The sequence below is a fragment of the Pinus tabuliformis genome, chromosome 5_1 (genome assembly GCF_031772625.1).
Source record: "Pinus tabuliformis cultivar Carrire ecotype Pingquan chromosome 5_1, CPIR1, whole genome shotgun sequence".
Lineage (NCBI taxonomy): Eukaryota > Viridiplantae > Streptophyta > Pinopsida > Pinales > Pinaceae > Pinus > Pinus tabuliformis.
The window spans coordinates 266,272,415-266,294,057 of record NC_142305.1 but is presented as its reverse complement, the minus strand read 5'-3'; the positions used below and the strand labels follow the sequence as shown (position 1 = coordinate 266,294,057).

At 40.9% G+C, this 21,643-nt stretch overlaps 1 pseudogene; it reads right to left on the bottom strand.

Annotated features, from left to right (window-relative positions):
• The window catches only part of LOC149164413 (putative histone H2A variant 2 pseudogene), an 82,593-nt pseudogene extending 63,806 nt beyond the window's left edge, over positions 1 to 18,787 (bottom strand).
• Between the last annotated feature and the right edge of the window lie 2,856 nt (positions 18,788 to 21,643).

Here is a 21,643-nt window from a genome sequence, read left to right as displayed (position 1 = left end):
TATATCCACTTGCTAGAAAATATTTCTAAGGTAACCTTGGTCTTCGAGGAGGTTTGAAGATTGTTTGTTGGTGATCTTCTTCACTAGGGTCAAATCTCTTCATGTAGGATATTTGCAACACATGAAAGCTCAGGATGAGGTTACAAGAGGTGGTTGGAAGTCTATTCATGAGTCTAAACTACACCAGAGGCATGACGTGGCCTTTTGTTGGCATTATGATGTATGTATTGTACTTGATGGAAACCCACTTATAGCAGAACAAATCTCTTGTATATGTGATGAAAATGAGATCTTGGGGTAAAGCCAAAATCCCTTTCATGTAAAAATCTCGAACCTGGGCCTGTGGGTTATGGCCCACTAAGCCTAAACTGAAGCGTCTTAAACTTCTCATTATGTGATGTGGCTCTTTATAACATCACCCATCTCCTTAATGGGATTCTAAATCACCATTGAAATAATTAATATATAGACGTTAAGGTTTAGAACCCCACACCTTACATAATACGAACACACGGGAGTATATAATTCCGATCCAATTTGCTTACATTCTAAAAGATGAAGATATTTTGTCAACCACAATATATAACCCAAATCATAAGAAATGTTGAATTCTCAGTATATCCCAAACAAGAAACTAGTTGTTTCTTCGTGGTTTCCAAAGATCAAAGGTAATCGGAAAAACTCTCTTATAATATTGCAAAGATGCTCTAATAAGAGAAACTCTTTCATAATCACTATTGTCTAAAAGAAACTGGAATACCCTAAAACTCTTAATAATCGAATCAACGATTCTAAAAATATTGGACGGGTTGTATCTCAAAAGATATGAGAGAGTAATTACACGTCATCGATATTGTCAACTACATGCATCAAGTTGAGAGTTGCGCAAGGTCCAGCATTTTCCTTCCTTTGAATCGTGATCATCGTATAATCACACCCATCTATCTATATCTGCTCCCACTTTAATGTGTTAGGATGTGGAGTGGTTCTCTGCGCCACACTCTGTAACAAATTTATCACACAGTTCATATAAATTCCACCATCAAGAGATAATCACATATAACGTTAAAGGAATATTTTGATCGCCATCAATCTTTTAAGTGATCGATGGTTGATCAATCTCAAAACACAGGATTTACTCAATTATAAGACACACACATGCAGGCGTACACAATTAACACTGAACATACTTTTATATATTTACAGAACAGTTACAAGTTAAGTCATTTCAGCCTCAGAGACAAGTTTGCTCTCGATTACATTCTGCCCACTCACAAAAATGCCTATCTATTATTCTATATCCCATGCACTCTATCTCTATCACATATATATACAAGAAGTGTTAGATTGGAAGGATCGATCAGATCCTCTCCTTGTTTTTCTCCAACAAAAGCTCTCCAAAAGCGTGCATGGCTGTTAACAACTGATTTAATCCACTTTAAATCTGTTTTTCTGCTTTAAAGCAGACTTTCCTCTGTTTTTCTCCCGTGACCCACGTTCACTTGCTTTGGATTCCTCCCTTTGTACAAGGGTGTTGGATGCTCCTGCATCAGACTCTCGAGGCACAAAAATTCATGACCTCTTGGTCATATGGTTCTCCTTGTCCTTAGTAATTCTACCACTGCATATCTTCAGTGGAACTGCTTTTATTATCTTTTTGAGCTACAGCCAACCTCTACAGTAACAGTCTCTTTTGTTACACGATACCTCACCAAGCCCTCCGCACTCGGTCTTTTGGCATCCTTCTGGTTCTTTTCTCTCGAACCAATTGAGCATACCTTGCTCTAGGTTGCTGCAAATTTTCTCACCTTCCGCTACCGCCATCTGCACAATAGTAAGACCACAAACTCTCCAGCTTTAGCCAACTGTGCCTCTTGCTTCTTCTTCTTCCTCTATGGAATCCTTCTCCTCGCATGAAACTTTCCCTGCTTTGATACCAAAATGATGAAAATGAGATCTTGGGGTAAAGCCAAAATCCCTTTTTCATGTAAAAATCTCTAACCTGGGCCTGTGGGTTATGGACCACTAAGCCTAAATGGAAGCGTCTTAGACTTCTCATTATGTGACGCAACTCTTTATAACATCACCCTGTTATAGACAATTTTGTGCCTTGCAGCATCAGGCATGAATTGTCAATAATCCAAGGGATCCAAAGTCCCTAAACATGATGTTCCTACCCCTAGAGGAACAAGGTCAGCAAACCAACAGCTCTCAGATCAGTTCTCCACATGAAAACACTAAAAAACAAGCAATCCTGAAATCAAAGCAGGTGCTCCACTAGGCTTCTGCGCTGAAACTCAACTCCTCCATGGTGTACCTGCGTTGCAAAGCAGGTAGAACAAAGGCCACCTGCGCTGAGCGAGATGGGACAAGTGGCACACTGAGTCATTGCTCTGGAATCTTCCAAAAATGACACTTGGATCAGGGATTTCGCCTTGTGATGAGTGAGAGGCTCTGTTTCTCCAAGTGGAAGCAAGGTTCTCCAAGTGGACTCAAGAACTGAAGATCAACTGAAGAGAGAGAGGACACAAGGCAGCTACACATCAGTTGCAAGCTGACTCATCCTTTCTCAAGTCATCTATATATTGAGCTCTCTCCTATGAGCTCAGGAGGCTGGAATTTTGTGCAAAGTAACGATATGCTGTTGGTTTCACTATAGAGCTATTGGGTGATTGCTTGAAGGAGGTGAAGAGGAGAAATTCTTTCTGCTGGGAGGTGTTGCTGGATTGGGGCCTTCAATGGTTGTAACACTCTCAGAACTTTACTTCTTCTATTAATAAAAGCTATTGAGGTTCTTCTATATACATTTGTTTCAATGATGTGTTGTGATAATTGTATATTTGATTTATGCTAATCCTTGAATCAGTTATGATTGCATGCTTCTTGTAGTTTCCTTCTTTGTTATTTTACAGGATCTCATTGTAGCTGGGCCAGTAAAAGAGCAAGGAGCTGGGAGCAAGCAAGCAAAGAGAAGAGTTTGGATTCGACATTAAGCGCAAGGCAACGGTTAGTGCATTTCTTCATTCTCTCTTGCTTTCATAAAGAAGTAAACCTTAAGTAGTTTTCTTTACAGTTGTTGCTGAGGTACTATCACCCTTAGAATGGGATAGGGTCATCCGAATCGGATACTTTTCCCTACAACAAACTGGCGACTCCATTGGGGACCGTATCTGTTTGATTGTTTGTAGTATTTTGCTATTCATTTCCTAAACAAAAGAGTACCAAATCGAAAAGCTTTTGACTATATCAAAAGCGAAGTAGAGGGCAGCTACTCTAGCTCATTTCTGAGCCTGTTCATGATTTGAAGAGCTGATCTACAAGGATCCTTGTAAGCTCTTAGTGATAGCTTTTCATCCTCCTAATCATCCCTTTGTGTGTGCTTGACTGATTGCTTCTGATTTGAGCAAAAATTGTGCATTTTTGAGAAAATTGTGACCCGGAAACTGTGAAAACGCAACTTTCGTTTTCCAAAGCAGGTAGTACACAGGCTACCTGCTTTGCAACGCAGGTCCCGAAGGGGCTACCTGCGCTGAGAGCCAGACTGGCTGTGCAGCACCTGCGTTGGCCCAATTTTGCCTAGTGCAGTTGGGGTTTCCTCCCTTTTTCTTGACTGTTTTCACTATAAATTTGGCTGCCAGTTACCAGTATTGTACCTGTTCTGAAACCAACCTTACTTGCCATCATTCCGCCTCTGTTATATAGCGAAATTGTACTTATTCTTTTGTATTTCTTACATCATTTACAATTTCCCATAACGAAAGTGAACTAGTCTTGCTTTGGCCTCTTAGATCTGAACCTGTGTTAGGCATTTTGCTGGTCTAAAGAGTTAGCTTGTTTGCTGTCCATAGCTGATTAGTCTTTTTACTTTCATCATTATGGTTTGATTTCATGTATTTCCAGTGATTAAACAAGTAAAAGGTGTCTTTTGATTTTGGACAAACTTGTTTGTTTTCACTTTAAATCGAAATCAAAGTTATATAACAACTTTCTTTTTGTAATACATCAACATTAAGAAAGGGAAAAGAAAAATACATGCATTGTGCATTTTGCATTTGAGAAAGTTTGCATGATGATTTAGGAGAAAGTGCATTAGTTTGTGCTGTATGAACTGTGTGAAAAGAGTTGCCTTTCTTCTCTCTCAGTAGTTAAGATTTTCATCAGTCAAAAAGATTTGAAAAGCTTGCTTCTCATCTTAGGCTGCATTTAGGAATTGTTCATATACATCTCGTGGTGAACCTTGAAAGGCAAACTTTAAAAAGATCAACTTAAAATATACTGAATGAACCTAACAACGCATTTGAAACATAATGCAAACACATAGAGGTCTAGGTAGAGACGTGTTCCGGCGTCGTTAAACATAGTGACTGTCGATCTCTACGAAGGTGGGTGATTCCTCCTGAGAGTCGGTGGCACTAATACGGACTTGTGCTCCCACGTACCGTTGCGTATATATTGGGAGACCCCTATAGGCATTTATCCTTTATCCTTAGGAAGCCGTGTCGGCCGCCCTACTAATCGCGATGCAGTGAACACAACATTCACGAAGATCGACCACCCGTACCGTAAAACGTATTCTGTGGTTTCGCGAAAGGTTTGGCACACCCTCTGCCTAGATCTCCAGAGCAGTTTCTTTTGGCCCTTTTCAAACTCTATAACTGAAAAGGTCCAACCAAGCATTTGTCACTTCGGGCTCGTTAATACATCGAAGGAGACTAGAGTCATCTTTAGCTTTTTCTCGACTCTTAAAACATGAAAAAGCAAAGTTATATTTAAAAGCGTCTAATAAAATTCATTCAAATCGGAAACACAAATTTCCCCCTTTATATTTTAGTTGATCGAGTAATCCGCAATCGTGGAAGAAAGTCAATTGAATATCCGTCGTTCTCAGAGGCTTGCGAGTCAACCATCTTTGTCTCCGGAATCGAAAACAATCCGGACAAAGCGAGCTCGTCGAACCAGTTCAAAATCTCCTTTAAAAGTTAGAACAAGTGTTCCGACAACATCTGAGATTCTGGTTACTCCAAACATTTCCGGAAATCCTGCCTCTATAGAAGAAGTTCAACCGCCACAGAAGGACAGTAATACTGATCCTAGTCTGGGGGCAAATACTTGTATAACTGAACCAGTTCCATCTGTAACTGGTCCAAAGAGTTTTGTTCCTCAAACATCTGTCGCTGTTGATACAACCCCTTCTTCGGCACCGGAAATCTTTTACGGACCTGACGGTCTTCCTCTTCCACCTGGTCTGATTGCGATAGAGGAAATTATAGAGGAACCGCAAGTATCCACTCCAATTCATTTTGGAGTAGGGGTCACTCTATTTCCTGCTACAACAGAAGTTTGTCCATCACCAGTGGAAGCTCCTGTAGAATCACTAGGCAATCAATTGGATAGACTCAAAATGTCTGAACAACCGTCGACATCTAGGACTGTGTCAAATGACACGGCGACAGCAGAAGTACCTGCTGCGAATCCAACAATGTTCGCCGGCATACCATCTGTCCCAACTAGCTCTCAATCGCTAGAAGGAGTCCACCAAGGGACTATCTCGACAGTATGGTCTATTCCTGTTTGTTCCGGAGTAATGTCTGGTAACTCTTATGGTGAGACTCATCAAATTGACCCTTTTGGGAATCTAATTAGGCCATCCAGTCCTCTAGGACAATCAATCGCCTTGAGTTCTGGATTGCTACCGTATGGGGGGCAGTATGCCCTTTCATTACCCCCTCCGGGAGGGTACCCATACGGGAGTTCTCAACCTTATTCAAGTTATGGTGGAATTGCAGCGAGTAGTTGGGTACCTATGCTATCCCAGCCACCAAGAGTTGTATATTCTATGCAACAATGTGTAACTGTGGCGAACATCCCAACTACACCGGCTATTGTAACCGTGTCGCAAGCTCAAACAATGCCTGTTGTATGTCAACCTCAGATTTCTCAGGTTCTCATGCAACAGCCCTTTGACCCTGCGACCCAACCACAATCGCCTACTGGTGGGGCGACACAAGTACAATCGGGTACAATCACCTCACATCTTGGTCCAATGGTTAGTGTAGCGCAACAACCCATGGTATCACAACCGTGGATAGTACAGTACCAACAGCCACAATTCCAACAAGTGTACCAAGGTTCTGAACAACAAATCTTTGCGAATACTGGAAAACCATATATCCAAAATGGTCAAAATCAACCACTTTATAGTGGTCAAGTCCATCAACCGTATCAATCATACCAACATCAACTCCATTATGCTGGTATGCAAAGACCAACTGTTCAGGCGATTCCGTCGTATCCTGGTTACGCTTCACCTAACTTGAATCAACAGTTACCATTCGTGGCGACTTTAGAGTTGCCTGATTTACATCGGTTAACCAATGATCCAATTGCTTACGCCCCATGGTGGCCAGTGATTCCGCACAAACTTCCATCCGACATTCCTAAATTCAATGGAAATCCAGGTGAAGACCCGGCGAATCATGTGATGACATTTCATCTATGGTGTTCGTCGAACACTTTAAATGACGATTCGATAAGGCTTCGCCTCTTTCAGAGGACATTGACAGGTCCAGCGGCAAAATGGTATATAGAATTGCCTAGATCTTCGTTCGACAATTTTAGCTCCCTTGCCACGACATTCTTAACCCACTTTCAATTACCAATAAGGTATGAAACGGGAACAGAGATATTGACCAACTTCAAACAGACAACCGCAACTCATATATCAGATCATATACATGAGTGGCGACGTCGACGAAGAATGGTTAAAACATACGTTCCTGATCAGCTTTTAGCTGAGTGGTTTATAAAGTCGTTACTTCCGGCCATAACGGAAGATGTGGCAAAGGGAGGAGTCGTAACAGAAGAGCAGGTTATCGCTCGTGCCCAATATTTGGACTTAGTATATACTCAGTCCGGCACGCTCTATGACAAAATACCAGACGTCCCTAGACCAGAGTTTTCAATCCCTCCTCCTCCTAAATCAAATAGTGACTCTCATGCTGGCGATGGCGTGATTGGCACGGCAAACACGAATCCGAAAAGGACCAATCAAAAGAAGGCCCGTAAGGATTCGAATCAAAATGCGCATGAAGAAGTTCTTGCTTCGGAAGTAAATGCCGTATCAACAGATAAGGGCAAAGAAACCAATCAACCAGGAAGCAAGAAGAATCAAAACGAAGGGAAGAAAGATCAAAGAAAGTCATCTCCTCGAAAAACTCCTCGTAGAAAGGAGAAAACACCTAGGAGATGTCACATATGTGATGATGATCATTGGACGGCAGATTGCCCGTACAAAGCTGAGTTTAAAAGATTCGTAAAGAATCCGCATACTCCGGCTGTGTTGACTGATCCTTTTCCCGACCCAAGTCAAAATCTGGTTGATAGTGGAAACACTTCCGGGTGCCAAGTTCTAATGTTGTCAAGTGCTAAGCGACCAAACAATGCTTTAACTTTGACAATGAACGGGAACCCGCAGTTGTTGAATGGCGAGAGAAAAGGTCGAATAGGCAGTTCGACAACAACTTCAAAAGAATTTGTGCCGCCATCCAACACGAGAAGCATTCCAACGATCCATGGAGGCAATCATCCTCTCCAATATATCGGAGTAATTTTCCTAAAAGGCCCTTCTTTAATGGGCACTTTTGCCCCACCACCGTCGAGTAATCTTACGGAGATGGGTGCAACGGAATATGAAGCCTTCTATTTTTAATGGATCTAAAAGTTACGAGGATAGTTCTTATATTATGTCAACCTCGTTAAAAAATGAAATAAGGAGTCAAGAGGACAGTTCTTTACAAGGTCAACCTCATTAAAAAATGAAATGTTCCCTTAGGGATTAAGGGACATGTGCCTCGTCTGCATTATTATGCTGGGGGCATCATCGAGCAGTTTTAGCAATGTTCATGCTCGTTAAAAAAATAAACGCAAGAATTCGAGCAGTTTTTGTACAGAGTTCATGCTCGTTAAAAAATAAACATAAATTGTGAGCAATCTTTCCCTACAGTTCAAGCTCATCCAGGAAAAATGAACCGGTAAATAACCTTGAGAAATGTAACCTTTGATAGCCATATTAAAAGCCCTTGGTCGTGTTTATATGCCATCACCTCCATCCGTTCATTTGGCCAATCGTTCATCTCCATATGTTTGTTTACCCATTTTGAGGAACAGCTGCGAAGAGTGATTTCACTTAGCCATCCTTGTGACACTGCCGTGATTGGAAAATTCCAACCTATACCTGGAATCTGCTGCTATCCCTGTTTATCACTCGTTCCTCAAAAGACGAGTCTTCTTTGAGCTCTTTTCACTGACTCGTAAAATATGAAAAGTTTGCCGAGTTTTGGCCTTCCAACTCGTTAAAAGGACCGGAAGAGCTATCCCTCCTTTAGATTTTAATCTTTTTGGACCTGAGGGATTATTGCACAAAAAGATCGAGCGCTTGTTTTGTTCGGCTCGTTAAAGAAATCGAAAATTCATCCCTTCTGTATTGTTTTATACTTTTTCGGACTCAAGGGATTAGATGACGAAAAAGGAATTTTGGAGTTGACTTTACGTACCTTTTCAGACTCTCTAAAAATGAAAAGGACCGAGTTATCCTTGTCGTTAGACTCGTTAAATTCATTAAATAGCGACAAACTTGTCTTTAGACGAGAACGAGTTTCCATATCGCTAGGCTCGTTAAAACATAGCGATGGGCTTGCCCGAAGGGCAGGTTATAGAACAAGCATATGTTATCCTCCTCAAGCTTGACAAAAATAAAGAGGTACTGGTCAGCAATGACTGGGGAAAAATTGGGCGAACCTCATAGCTTTAATGGTAGCAAGTCACTCTTGAACATGACACTTTGTCCTCCGTATCACATCGGGTTGGGTTGTTTCATTCACCGGTCTCATCACCATGGTCCTCGCCACACCATCCACATTTGAGGTAATGCTACCGATCCATCACATCAGTGTCGTTATATGTTCAAGAGATGTTGTTCTGCAAAGAGTCAACCGTGTCCCATCCACTACCATACATTGTCCTTCATCCATTTCATGACCACCACCCTGAATCATACATCACAGTTTGTTTTCACCTCATCACAATCACTAGCTCCGTTCCGTGTCAATGATGTGGGATTCATTAAGGCCCTCCTTTGACGGATCCCTCCTTGTCGACATCAGCTCATTATCCAAGGAGTTGATCTAGGAACAACCCCTTCAGTACTTTGAAGCTTGCATGCCTCAATGGCAAGTTTCTCACTTCCGGCGATAGGTATACATCAATGACCTTCGACCAGAAGATTTTGCATGGTGGTCGACACCAAGTCCTTTATTCCCACCATGTGAATTGTACTGCCGTACCTTGAGGGTCATCATCCTTATCGGTGATTCCTCTCGCGCTTGTTAACGGTTTACATCATTGACCGGTAATCAAGCGATGTCTTTCCATGTTCGACTTCAAGAAATTCTCACATGGATCGACTTGTACATCGAGTGAAGATCGGAAGAGATTGAAGACCCCGGATCTAGTTTCATCCATCCGGGCTGCGATATATATTCAGGATATAAAGACATTTGATATGTACATCATTGCAGCAGATGATCATCCTTCTCAAAGGATGATAATTTCAGCAGAGAATTATCAGTCTATCATCAGACAATCGTCTGTTCTATGTACCAAAATGTATTTATAAAGCTGAGCATGGGAATTCCCGCCTCAGCTAGATCATGAAAAAGTATGAAAGAATAATGTATTGTATTGTATCTTATTACAGGACACTTCTCAGCAGATTGAATGAACTTCGGATCCTCCTAATAAAGCATTTCACCTGATAAACGACCTCATACTTTAGGGGGCATCTGTTATAGACAATTTTGTGCCTTGCAGCATCAGGCATGAATTGTCAATAATCCAAGGGATCCAAAGTCCCTAAACATGATGTTCCTACCCCTAGAGGAACAAGGTCAGAAAACCAACAGCTCTCAGATCATTTCTCCTCCTGAAAACACTCAAAAACAAGCAATCCTGAAATCAAAGCAGGTGCTCCACTAGGCTTCTGCGCTGAAACTCAACTCCTCCATGGTGTACCTGCGTTGCAAAGCAGGTAGAACAAAGGCCACCTGCGCTGAGCGAGATGGGACAAGTGGCACACTGAGTCATTGCTCTGGAATCTTCCAAAAATGACACTTGGATCAGGGATTTCGCCTTCTGATGAGTCAGAGGCTCTGTTTCTCCAAGTGGAAGCAAGGTTCTCCAAGTGGACTCAAGAACTGAAGATCAACTGAAGAGAGAGAGGACACAAGGCAGCTACACATCAGTTGCAAGCTGACTCATCCTTTCTCAATTCATCTATATATTGAGCTCTCTCCTATGAGCTCAGGAGGCTGGAATTTTGTGCACAGTAACGATATGCTGTTGGTTTCACTATAGAGCTATTGGGTGATTGCTTGAAGGAGGTGAAGAGGAGAAATTCTTTCTGCTGGGAGGTGTTGCTGGATTGGGGCCTTCAATGGTTGTAACACTCTCAGAACTTTACTTCTTCTATTAATAAAAGCTATTGAGGTTCTTCTATATACATTTGTTTCAATGATGTGTTGTGATAATTGTATATTTGATTTATGCTAATCCTTGAATCAGTTATGATTGCATGCTTCTTGTAGTTTCCTTCTTTGTTATTTTACAGGATCTCATTGTAGCTGGGCCAGTAAAAGAGCAAGGAGCTGGGAGCAAGCAAGCAAAGAGAAGAGTTTGGATTCGACATTAAGCGCAAGGCAACGGTTAGTGCATTTCTTCATTCTCTCTTGCTTTCATAAAGAAGTAAACCTTAAGTAGTTTTCTTTATAGTTGTTGCTGAGGTACTATCACCCTTAGAGTGGGATAGGGTCATCCGAATCGGATACCTTTCCCTACAACACACCCATCTCCTTAATGGGATTCTAAATCACCATCGCAATCATTAATATATAGATGTTCAGGTTTAAAACCCCACACCTTACATAATACGAACACATCGGAGTATATAATTCCACTCCAATTCGCTTACATTCTAAAATATGAAGATATTTTGTCAGCGACAATATATAACCCAAATCATAAGAAATGTTGAATTCTCAGTATATCCCAAATACGCAACTGGTTGTTTCTTCGTGGTTTCCAAAGATCAAAGGTAATCGACAAAACTCTCTTATAATATTGAAAAGATGGTCTAATAAGAAAAACTCTTTCACAATCACTATTGTCTAAAAGAAGCTGGAATACCATCAAACTCTCAATAACAGAATGAAGGATTCAAAAAATACTGGATGGGCTGTCTCTCAAAAGATATGAGATAGTAATTACACGTCATCGATACTGCCAACTACATGACTCAAGTTGAGAGTTGCGCAAGGTCCAACATTTTCCTTCCATTGCCCATCGGATAAAGGCAATCTGCTCCCTTCCTTTGAATCGTCATCATCGTATAATCACACCCATCTACCTATATCTACTCCCATTTTAATGTGTTACGATGTGGAGTGGTTCTCTGCGCCACACTCTGTAACAAATTTATCACCCAGTTCATATAAATTCTGCCATCAACAGATAATCACATATAACCTTAAATGAATATTTTGATCGCCATCAATATTTTAAGTGATCGATGGTCGATCAAGCTCACAACACAGGATTTACTCAATTATAAGACACACACATGCAGGCGTAGAAAATTAACACTGAACATACTTTTATATATTTACAGAATAGTTACACGTTAAGGCATTTCAGCCTCAGAGACAAGCTTGCTCTCGATTACATTCTGCCAACTTACAAAAAGTCATATCTATTATTCTATATCCCATGCACTCTATCTCTGTCACATATATATACAAGAAGTGTTAGATTGGAAGGATCGATCGGATCCTCTCCTTGTTTTTCTCCAACAAAAGCTCTCCAAAAGCATGCATGGCTGTTAACAACACCTTTAATCCACTTTAAATCTATTTTTCTACTTTAAAGAAGACTCTCCTCTGTTTTTCTCCTGTGGCACACGTTCACTTGCTTTGGATTCTGTTGGGTCCCTATAATACTAGTGATTACCCCATTACTATTGTAGTTATACCCCTTATTTATATTGTTGTGCCCCCATTGCCCCCATATTGTTATTAATGTGCCCATAGAATCCCTCTATTGTTATTTTTGTGGCTTTATATTATTATTGTTAGGTCGGCTAGATTATATTGTGACTCCTTAGACTCCTATATATAGAAAGAAGGTTTTGTTATTTGAATCATCCAAGAATTGTTCATTTATGTAATGTAAAGGAGGTTACCCCCTTGAAGAGGCTGAATTCTAAGGCGTTGATCTATCTTTTCTATCTTTTCCTTAGCTGGTTTCATAACATTTGGTATCAGAGCTTTGGATTCTAGGTTTTCGCTGCTCGAAACAGGTCATCGTGGAATTTTCGCTATAACTTTTTTTCTGTGACGTTTCAGAAGTCGTAAAAAAAACCCATTTGAGAGGAAATCACGCTGAACCTTGGATCCGAATTTCATAGCTTTTCACGCTATATTTTCGGAGATATGATTTGAGGAAGTTGGTCTTTTGCAGACTCCTGAATTACACTCAAAACAGGTGACCTGGGGAAAATTGTCATAACTTTCTTTTTTGAGCATAGGATTGAAATTTCGTCAGAAGGTACAAAAATAGGACGGACTGTAGTTTTCTTTTGTATATTTTTTAGAGTCAAAGGTTGAAACAGTGACATGTGGCACTTCATACAAGTTCGTTCTACTGAACTAGTCTATAATCAGGTCACTGCGGGAGATTGTGCATAACTATTTCTTGGAGAATCCAATTTGGATAAGACTAGTGGCATTGGAAAGAGGACATATAAGGCTACTACAGGTCACAATTTCAGAACTGGATGATTCAAAATTACAGAGATACATCCGATTCAATATCAGGCTTCTACAAAGAAAAGAAAAGGTGTGTAGTTTTTTTTTTTAAATTTTTGCATAAGCTTGGTTTGAAGGAATTCAAAGCGCATAGTAAAGCATTATTATCGGTAACTGATTCCCCGAGGAAAGAAAATTCAAACACCTAGTAAGGAACCTGAAAGCTCTAGCTTGACTCATGAAGAAGAGGAAGAAATGCTACATGATATATCAAAATTACAAGAACAAATGCAACAAATGTCACGCTCACAAAAGATAACAGATGCTAAGATAAATGGCGTGGAATCTAGGATAAAGGGAATGGAAGCTAAGATGGATGATATGAAGTCAGATTTGAGGACAAATTTGAAGACAGACATGGCAAATTTGAAGACAGATTCGACAAATTTTCTACAAGAAATACTTACTAATGGTGAAAAGGTTGTAAAGGAAACTCATGATGTGAACAAAAGAAATGTTAATAATGATTCCATAGACTCTAATGTTGGATCGAAGACCCACCATATTCCAAAAATCGATATGAGGAAGTTTGATGGCAAGGATCCCACCACATGGATATTACAGATGGATTAATTCGTCGATCTCAATAATGTGCAAAACACACAAAAGGTACGTATGGCCATTTTATATTTGGAACCAAATCAGTTTGTATGGTATCAATGGCTTTGCTCTCGTAAACAATTTATCACTTGGGCAATTTTCACGGAAGAATTGATAGCACATTATGAGGATACAAAAAGCAACACTTTTTTTAGCCAATTGATAAGTCTCAAACAAAAGGGTTCAATAATGGAGCACATTGAGGAGTTCCAAAAATTGAACATAAGGGTAAAAGATATTCCAGAGGAGCATAGGATTGATGTGTTCATAGGGTCTTTAAAGGATAATATCCAACATGATGTTCGACTTTGGGAACTTGATTCATTAGAGAAGGCATTCAGGTTAGCAAGAAAAATGGAAAGCAAAATTATGGCAACCAGGAAGCATACCACTCACAACTATAAAGACGGAAGTGCAGTTGCCCCTAGTCTTCCACAACCTATAAGGTTGACACCACAACAATTGGAAGAAAAAAGAGCAAAAGCGCTTTGTTATAGTTGTGATAGAAAATACACTAAAGGTCATAAGTGTGCTGAGAAGAAACTATTCTACATAGATTGTGAAGAGGAAGAAGAAAAGGAGCAAGAAAGGTCAAAATAATAGGATATGCTCCAGGAATAAAGCATAGATGAAGAACAAATAAATCCGACCATATCTTGTAATGCATTAGCGGGAATTACCACTCCTCAAACCATCAAGATAGAAGGACAAATCAAGAAGAAAAAGGTAATAGTGTTGATTGATTCAGGAAGCACCCACAATTTTATTCATTGTAGGGTAGCAAAAGAATTGAATTGCTTCCTATATCCAGCACCAGAGTGTCAAGTGATGATTGCAAATGGAGGAACAATAAATTGCTCTGGAAAGTGCCATAATATCAAGCTATCCATGGCAGAATATGTATTGACTAGCCCAATGCTTTCCATTCCAATGGGAGGTGCTGATGTTGTACTAGGAGTCCAATGGCTACAATCCTTGGGTACAATAGCTTTTAATTTTCAAGAACTTTCCATCAAATTTTCTACAGAAGGAAAGGAAGTTGAATTAAGGGGTATTGCAGGGAAACCAGGAAAGATAATCAGCTCTAATGGTATGACAAAGCTTCTAAAAAAGGAGCAAAGGGGTGTAATTGCACAATTATGTTCGCTAGATGTTTCCACATTAGAATCATCTATTTCTCCAGATCTCCAAAAAGTCCTGGAAAATCATTCCAAGGTATTTGAGTCTCCCAAAGGTCTCCCACCTATGCGTGATCATGATCATGCTATTCATCTGATTCCAGGAAGTGTTCCTCCAAACATCAGGCCGTACAGATATCCCTATGTCCAAAAAAGTGAAATTGAACGTATGGTTGCAGAAATGCTAGAGGCTGGTATAATTCAACTGAGTCAAAGTTCTTTCTCTGCTCCAGTAGTATTGGTGCACAAGAAGGATGGATCATGGCACATGTGTCCGGATTATAGGGAGCTCAACAAGCTCACTATTAAAGATAAGTTCCCCATTCCTGTCATTGATGAATTACTGGATGAATTGCATGGATCAATTTACTTCACCAAGTTGGATCTTCGTTCAAGATATCATCAAATCAGAATGAAGATTGAAGACATTCTGAAAACGGCATTTAGAACTCATGAGGGTCATTATGAATTTTTGGTCATGCCTTTTGGCCTTACCAATGCACCTTCAACATTTCAAGGTTTGATGAATTCAATTTTCAAACCATTCCTTAGAAAATTTGTGTTAGTATTTTTTGATGATATACTTATCTACAACAAGTCTTGGAAGGATCATGTTGAACATGTTGACAGGGTGCTACAACTATTGGAGGAGAAACAATTATATGCCAAAAGATCCAAATGTTTTTTTGGAGTCCAGGAGGTGGAATATTTGGGTCATATTGTATCTCATGAAGGAGTTAAGGTAGACCCTAGCAAAATTAAAGCCATTAAGGAATGGAAAATCCCCACATCCATAAAACATTTGCGCTGATTTCTTGGGTTGACAAGGTATTATCACAAGTTTGTTAAGAATTATGGGAGAATAGCAGCACCTCTAACGACATTATTGAAGAAAGATGCATTTTCATGGACTCCGGAAGCAACAAAGGCCTTTGAACATCTTAAAGAGGCAATGTGCCAAGCACCGGTCTTAGCTACACCGGACTTCACAAAAACCTTTATTGTGGAATGTGATGCTTCAGGAAATGGAATTGGTGCTGTTCTAATGCAAGATGAAAGACCCATTGCTTTTGAAAGTCATCCAATCAAGGGAAAGTTTCTAAGAAAAGCTATTTATGAGAAGGAAATGTTGGCAATACTCCATGCACTTAAGAAATGGTGACCCTACCTAATGGGAAGACACTTCAAGGTAAAAACGGATCATGATAGCCTTAAATAATTTTTAGAACAAAGATTATCCTCTGAAGAGCAACAAAAGTGGGTCAAAAAGATGTTGGGTTATGACTTTGAAATCATCTACAAAAAAGGGAAGCAAAATGTGGTGGCAGATGCACTCTCAAGAAAGTATGAGGATGTGGAAGCATTGTTGTGTGCTATTTCTATCATGCAACGAGATTGGATAAATGAAGCAGGGGAGGAATGGAAAAATGACGAAGAAGTGTGGGCACTTATTTGAAAGCTACAACAAGATTCCAGTACGTCTGATACATTTAGCTGGAAAAATGATTCGTTATGGTACAAAGATCGCTTATACCTCTGTAAGAATTCCCAGCTAAAACAAAAGATTCTTATGGAATTTCACAGTTCTCCCTTAGGAGGGCACTCATGATTTTTAAAAACTTACCATAGGATTAAGAAGGAATTTTTTTGGGATGGCCTTAAATCAGATATTCAAAAGTTTGTTGCAGAATGTTTGGTTTGCCAACAAAATAAAGTTGAAACAATTAAGACACTGGGTCTATTACAACCTTTATCCATTCCAAGCCAACTTTGGGAGGAGGTATCAATGGATTTTATCACAGGTTTACCCAAGTCTGAGGGAAAGAGTGTCATCATGGTGGTAGTTGACAGACTTACCAAGTATGCACACTTTTGCGCATTATCACATCCACTTAGAGCCAGTACATTTTCTACTGCATTTATGGAAACAATTCAAAAGCTACATGAAAACCCAAAGATTATCGTAAGTGACATAGATCCCATTTTGAGTGGATTTTTTTGGACAGAATTATTTTCTCGTCTTGGTACTCAGTTAGCTCATAGCTCATCTTATCATCCTCAATCTGATGGGCAAACTGAGATAGTAAACAAATGTTTGGAAGGATATCTTTGTTGCTTTGTAACTGATAAACAGACACAATGGGTCAAATGGTTGGCTCTGGCTGAATGGTGGTATAACACTTCCTTTCATACAGCAACAAAAATGACCCCATTTATGGCACTTTATGGGTATCAACCACCATCCATCACATCATATTTAAGAGAAAATTCTAAGGTTCAGGCAGTGGAACATCACATCGAACATCAACAACAAGTCCTCCAACTCTTAAATGATAACCTCGTGTTGGCACAGAATAGAATGAAACAACAGGCAGATCAACATCGCAGTGAAAGAAGTTTTGATGTAGGTGGTTGGGTATTCCTACGGCTACAACCATATAAGCAAATGTCCCTCAAGCAAGCTAAGAAGGATAATAAATTATCACCAAAGTATTATGGTCTGTACAAGGTGTTGCAAAAGATTAATACTGTTGGATACCTATATCAATAGGTTTCATATTTCATGATTGGCAAAGAAAGTTCCAAATATGCTCTGCTTTGGTGATACAAAGATCCCATATTTCCATGAAAAAACAATGTGTGTATATAGCTTTATGTTGACTAAATTTTGATGGATGGTCCAATAGCCTAATCTGGATCATGCCATGTTTCAATTTTCTGTTGTAGAATAGAGAAAGAAGTCCGTCAAAACGGTTTAATCTTGGCAGACCAGTAGCTTTGGTAGAGAATTAAGGTTCCCAACTGCTTAATCTGGGACCTTGGAAGCAATAAGGGTAATTCTAGATAGAAAATCAAAAGAAAAAGCCAAGAGAAAAGAAAAGGCAAATAAGGGTCTGCAAGTCTAAGTGCACCCTCCATGAAGAAACAAAAAAAATGTTAGGCAAGTAGATGGGTAGGTAGATGGGGTTGCAGAAATGTCATTCCTTTTAATTAAGTGTTTGATAACCTAGTCAAAAAGGAATATCAGTGGATTGAGAAGGTTCTCTTCTCCATCATGGGCAGCAAAGTAAAGGAGCATGTCTAACCCCCCTTCTTTCCCCTTTTCACATTCATAACTAACCTCCCTTCATCAGTTAAGATCCATGGAAGAATTTGAGGTTTTATGCTGGTTCTTATACCTTTAAAAGCCACATTTCCTGTGTAAAATTCTTTTCATTTTGATCTACTCCCTAAGCTAAGTGGTTTTCAAGTTAACTTAGTAATATAACTCCACATTCACTTTTCCATCCATATTAACCCCTGGCTTCTATTATCTAAATCCCTTATCTTACCCTTTCCCTACTATTATAACACTATGGTGTATAAATCCCAAGCATTGTATAGATATCCTCCCTTTTTAGGACTATAGCTAAATAAGTTTGTCTAAAGGGAGACATTAGTCCACCAGGGAATATGGTCAACCCTGACATGGGATTGCTCTAACCTCTGGTTGGAGTGATAACCTCCCCCTAAGCCCTCACCTCACCTCTGCTCAAGAATTCCACAAAAACCCCTTCCCTCTGCTTAAAACCCACTTTTTAACCCTTTTTCCCCCCTCAGATTAACCCTTGCCCCAAAAAGCCCACAAAAAGCCCTTAAACCTAAAGTTCTCCACCCAAAATATTAAGTTAAATATTTTAATATGCCGGCGGAACCCCCCCAACATGGACGATCCGTTGGGAGTCCCACCAGCCATCCATCGTCTGCCACCCCCGATCCAACGGTGGGCGGGTATTTCCAGATTCGGATCTGTCGTCCTTTAGCGTCCGGGGAACGGTGGTTTTCTGCCCCGTACATGGGACGCGTGGCAGGCGGCGGGGTTGTTCGGAGCCCCCCTCCCCGATACCGCCTTTGCCCAAAGGTGGTGCGGGGAAACCGCTTACCACCCTCCCCGTTACCACCTTCCCTCCTACGTCACCCACACGTCACCATGACGTCGGACCATCTCCCGCCCCGTGCCGCGTGGCCCTGCCACCTTATCCGCCAGCCACTATGTCCGGCCACGCTGGCCTCCACCTCAGCGCCCATGTCACCCTCCGTACTCGGGCACACCATGACGTCATGCTGATGTCATCGGTGGAAAAGCGCCAATAACCCGTTTTTACCAAAATTGTCGCTATAAACGCCCGAAATAGTCGTTTTATGTCATTTTCGAGCGAAATACATAGAGCTCTTGTCACTGCTTCCACGCCAGATTGTTCCCGAACCTCCAAATTTGAATTTGCGACCGCGTCCATGCTCATCAACTTAGCTACATTGAGCCTTCACAGTTCGGCCCGCAGGCTTGTCAAGCGATTTTATCCAGGTATTCACCATAATCTTCCCATTTTGCCCATACATACCATTTCTTTGCAAATTACCATTAAAGAACTTCTCAAATTCCAAATTAAACTCTGTCTCCTACCTACAAGTGAGCTAAGCTAACCTGCATTGCCCCAGCACCATAATTTAACATTAAAACAGGCAATTCGCAGACCAAAATTGTAAATTTGTCCTCGAGGTGCCCGGCATTGTTCCCTTTTGCTGGGTGTAGACGAGCTGCAGCTTCTTACAAAAGTAAATCTCACATACCCTCTGCAATTTACCCCTAGCAATTCACAATTCCTGTGAATTTACCAAAAAACTGCAGAAACAAGCCTGCCCTTTCCACTGTGAAAAACATTTCAAACATTGTCTACATTGAGTCTATCACTTAAGCTCCGAGGAACCTTGCAATCCATTGCGCTCACCTTGTTCAAAATCATATTATACAATGGCTGCCCCTGCACCCTCAACCCTCAGTGTAGCTCCATTAAATCCACCAAATAAAGACCTGGAGGCCTTGCCCTTTGCTGACAAGGACTACCTCATTGAAGACTTTGTGGGTAACAGGGACTTTCTGCAGACCTTCAGGCAATTGAGAGAGGACTACCTGAATGTTCATGATACATATGGGATATGGGAGTCAAACCTGCCATACTATTGTCTCCCCTCTGTCAATGTCTTTCCTGAGATCATTCGCCTATGTGCAGAAAACTATGATGTGCAACACAGAGCTATTAGCTCTCCATCTGGGAGGATCCTCTTTTACATTAATCCTGAATCCATCAATAAAATGCTCCATTTTGATCAGACAGAGCTGCTGTTCCCATTTTCCATGAATTATGTGCTCGAAATTGGTGCCAAGATGACCAGTGAGGAGATTCAAAAGGTCACCAGGACATTCATGAGACCTGAGTGCCAGCCTACAGGGCCACCTCCTTATCTGGATGTCTATTTTACTGAAGTAGGCAGACTATTACTAGACATGATTGCTTATGTGCTGGGATATAATACCAATGAGCATGTGGATGAAACAATGCTAGTATTGCTAGCTGCTTACAGCCCAGGCCAACCCCCTGCCCACAAATATAACTTTGCCAAGTTCATAGCTAACAAGATCCATGATCAGTTGGGCAAAGTGGATAGACAGGGTGTCTTCAAGTACTCGGCCTATATCTATCACCTTTTCATGTACTATCAGTCTGAGGCTTTTCCATGCTACATCAAAAAGCTAGATTATAGAGGGGAAAGAAGATATGTTATCTTCAGGACCTCTGTCTATCACAAAGTCTCAAATTCACACTATTCCTATTGTGAATTTGTTGACCAATTTGTATACCCAGTCTCTTGCCTATTGATGAGGTCCCCTCCTCCCAGAATATCAACTGAGATACAGAAAGCTCTGCATCTTTCCAAAAAATACAAAATAGGTGATTGGTACCTATATGAGAATCATACAGTCATCAGAGTCTATGGCTGTGAGCTCTGTCCATACAGGCTCCCAAAATATGTGCCTATGAGGTTATTTGCCTTGGAGTATTACAAGCAGTTGATTCAGTCCGACCTCACCCACTTCCACAGCTCCAAAAAGAAGGCCCACCTCAAGTTCAAACACCAGTTGGGCCCCTTCATCATGAATAAGCAAGAAGGATGGGAAGATGCCGACCTAATCCTCAAAGATAAATACAAGTTGTCATATAGTTTTCGGTGGGTCCCTTATGACCCTCAAGGCTTCATTACTGCTAGAAGAACCAAGTACAGGCTTCTAGGTTATAGGCATTGTCAATACCCACACATTCAAAGATATGCCAACCAGCAAGAATGGCAGCAGGGTACTCTAGTTGAAAAACTAACTGAAGAAGAGACAATGCTAAAGAATGTAAAGGAGCTTGAAAAAACTATTGACCTAGACTCTGTGCAGCAGGTACCTTTCAAATGACCTTATTCAGCAGGAGAAGGGACCTCGGCCTCAAGGACTGCACCAGTCGCACAGGCACCTTCCACAGTAGCACCAGCTACAGATAAAGGGAAAGGCATAATGGGTGCTGAGGAAGAAACCATGAAAGAAAAGTCTGCCCCTTCAAGTGAACAGCAACAAGAGCAGCCACAAGGGCAGCAACCGGAGCAGCAGCAAGAGCAGACTCCCCCTCCACAAACTGAGGCACCCACAGCTCCAATTTTGAAAACCCCAGCACAGGAGGACACGGGTACGAAGAGAGCCAGAGAAGAGTCCACTCCTGCTAGTGGATCCTCCCAGCAACCCCAGACCAAGAGGCCAAGAGCTGATTCCCCAGAGGTAGAAGACATCACTGAAGAATTCCTTGACAGTTCAAGGAAAAATAGGGAGGGCAGCCAGCACACAGGTACGAGCTCCTTTCAGCAGGAGCAAGGATTACAACTTGGTTTGTAGGTGTCCTCCTCCTCACAGCAAAGCAAGAAGCCCAAAGGCACTAAGGACTTCTTCAAACAAATAAAGGCACAGAATGACCTGCTGAGGGTGGAGGTTTATAAGCAATTTCTCAATGCCACACCAGCCCAAAAGGAAAGGCTAATGTCTGTGTATGACATCCAGGAGGAGAAAATGATCCTCAGCGATTTCAAGCCTACAGT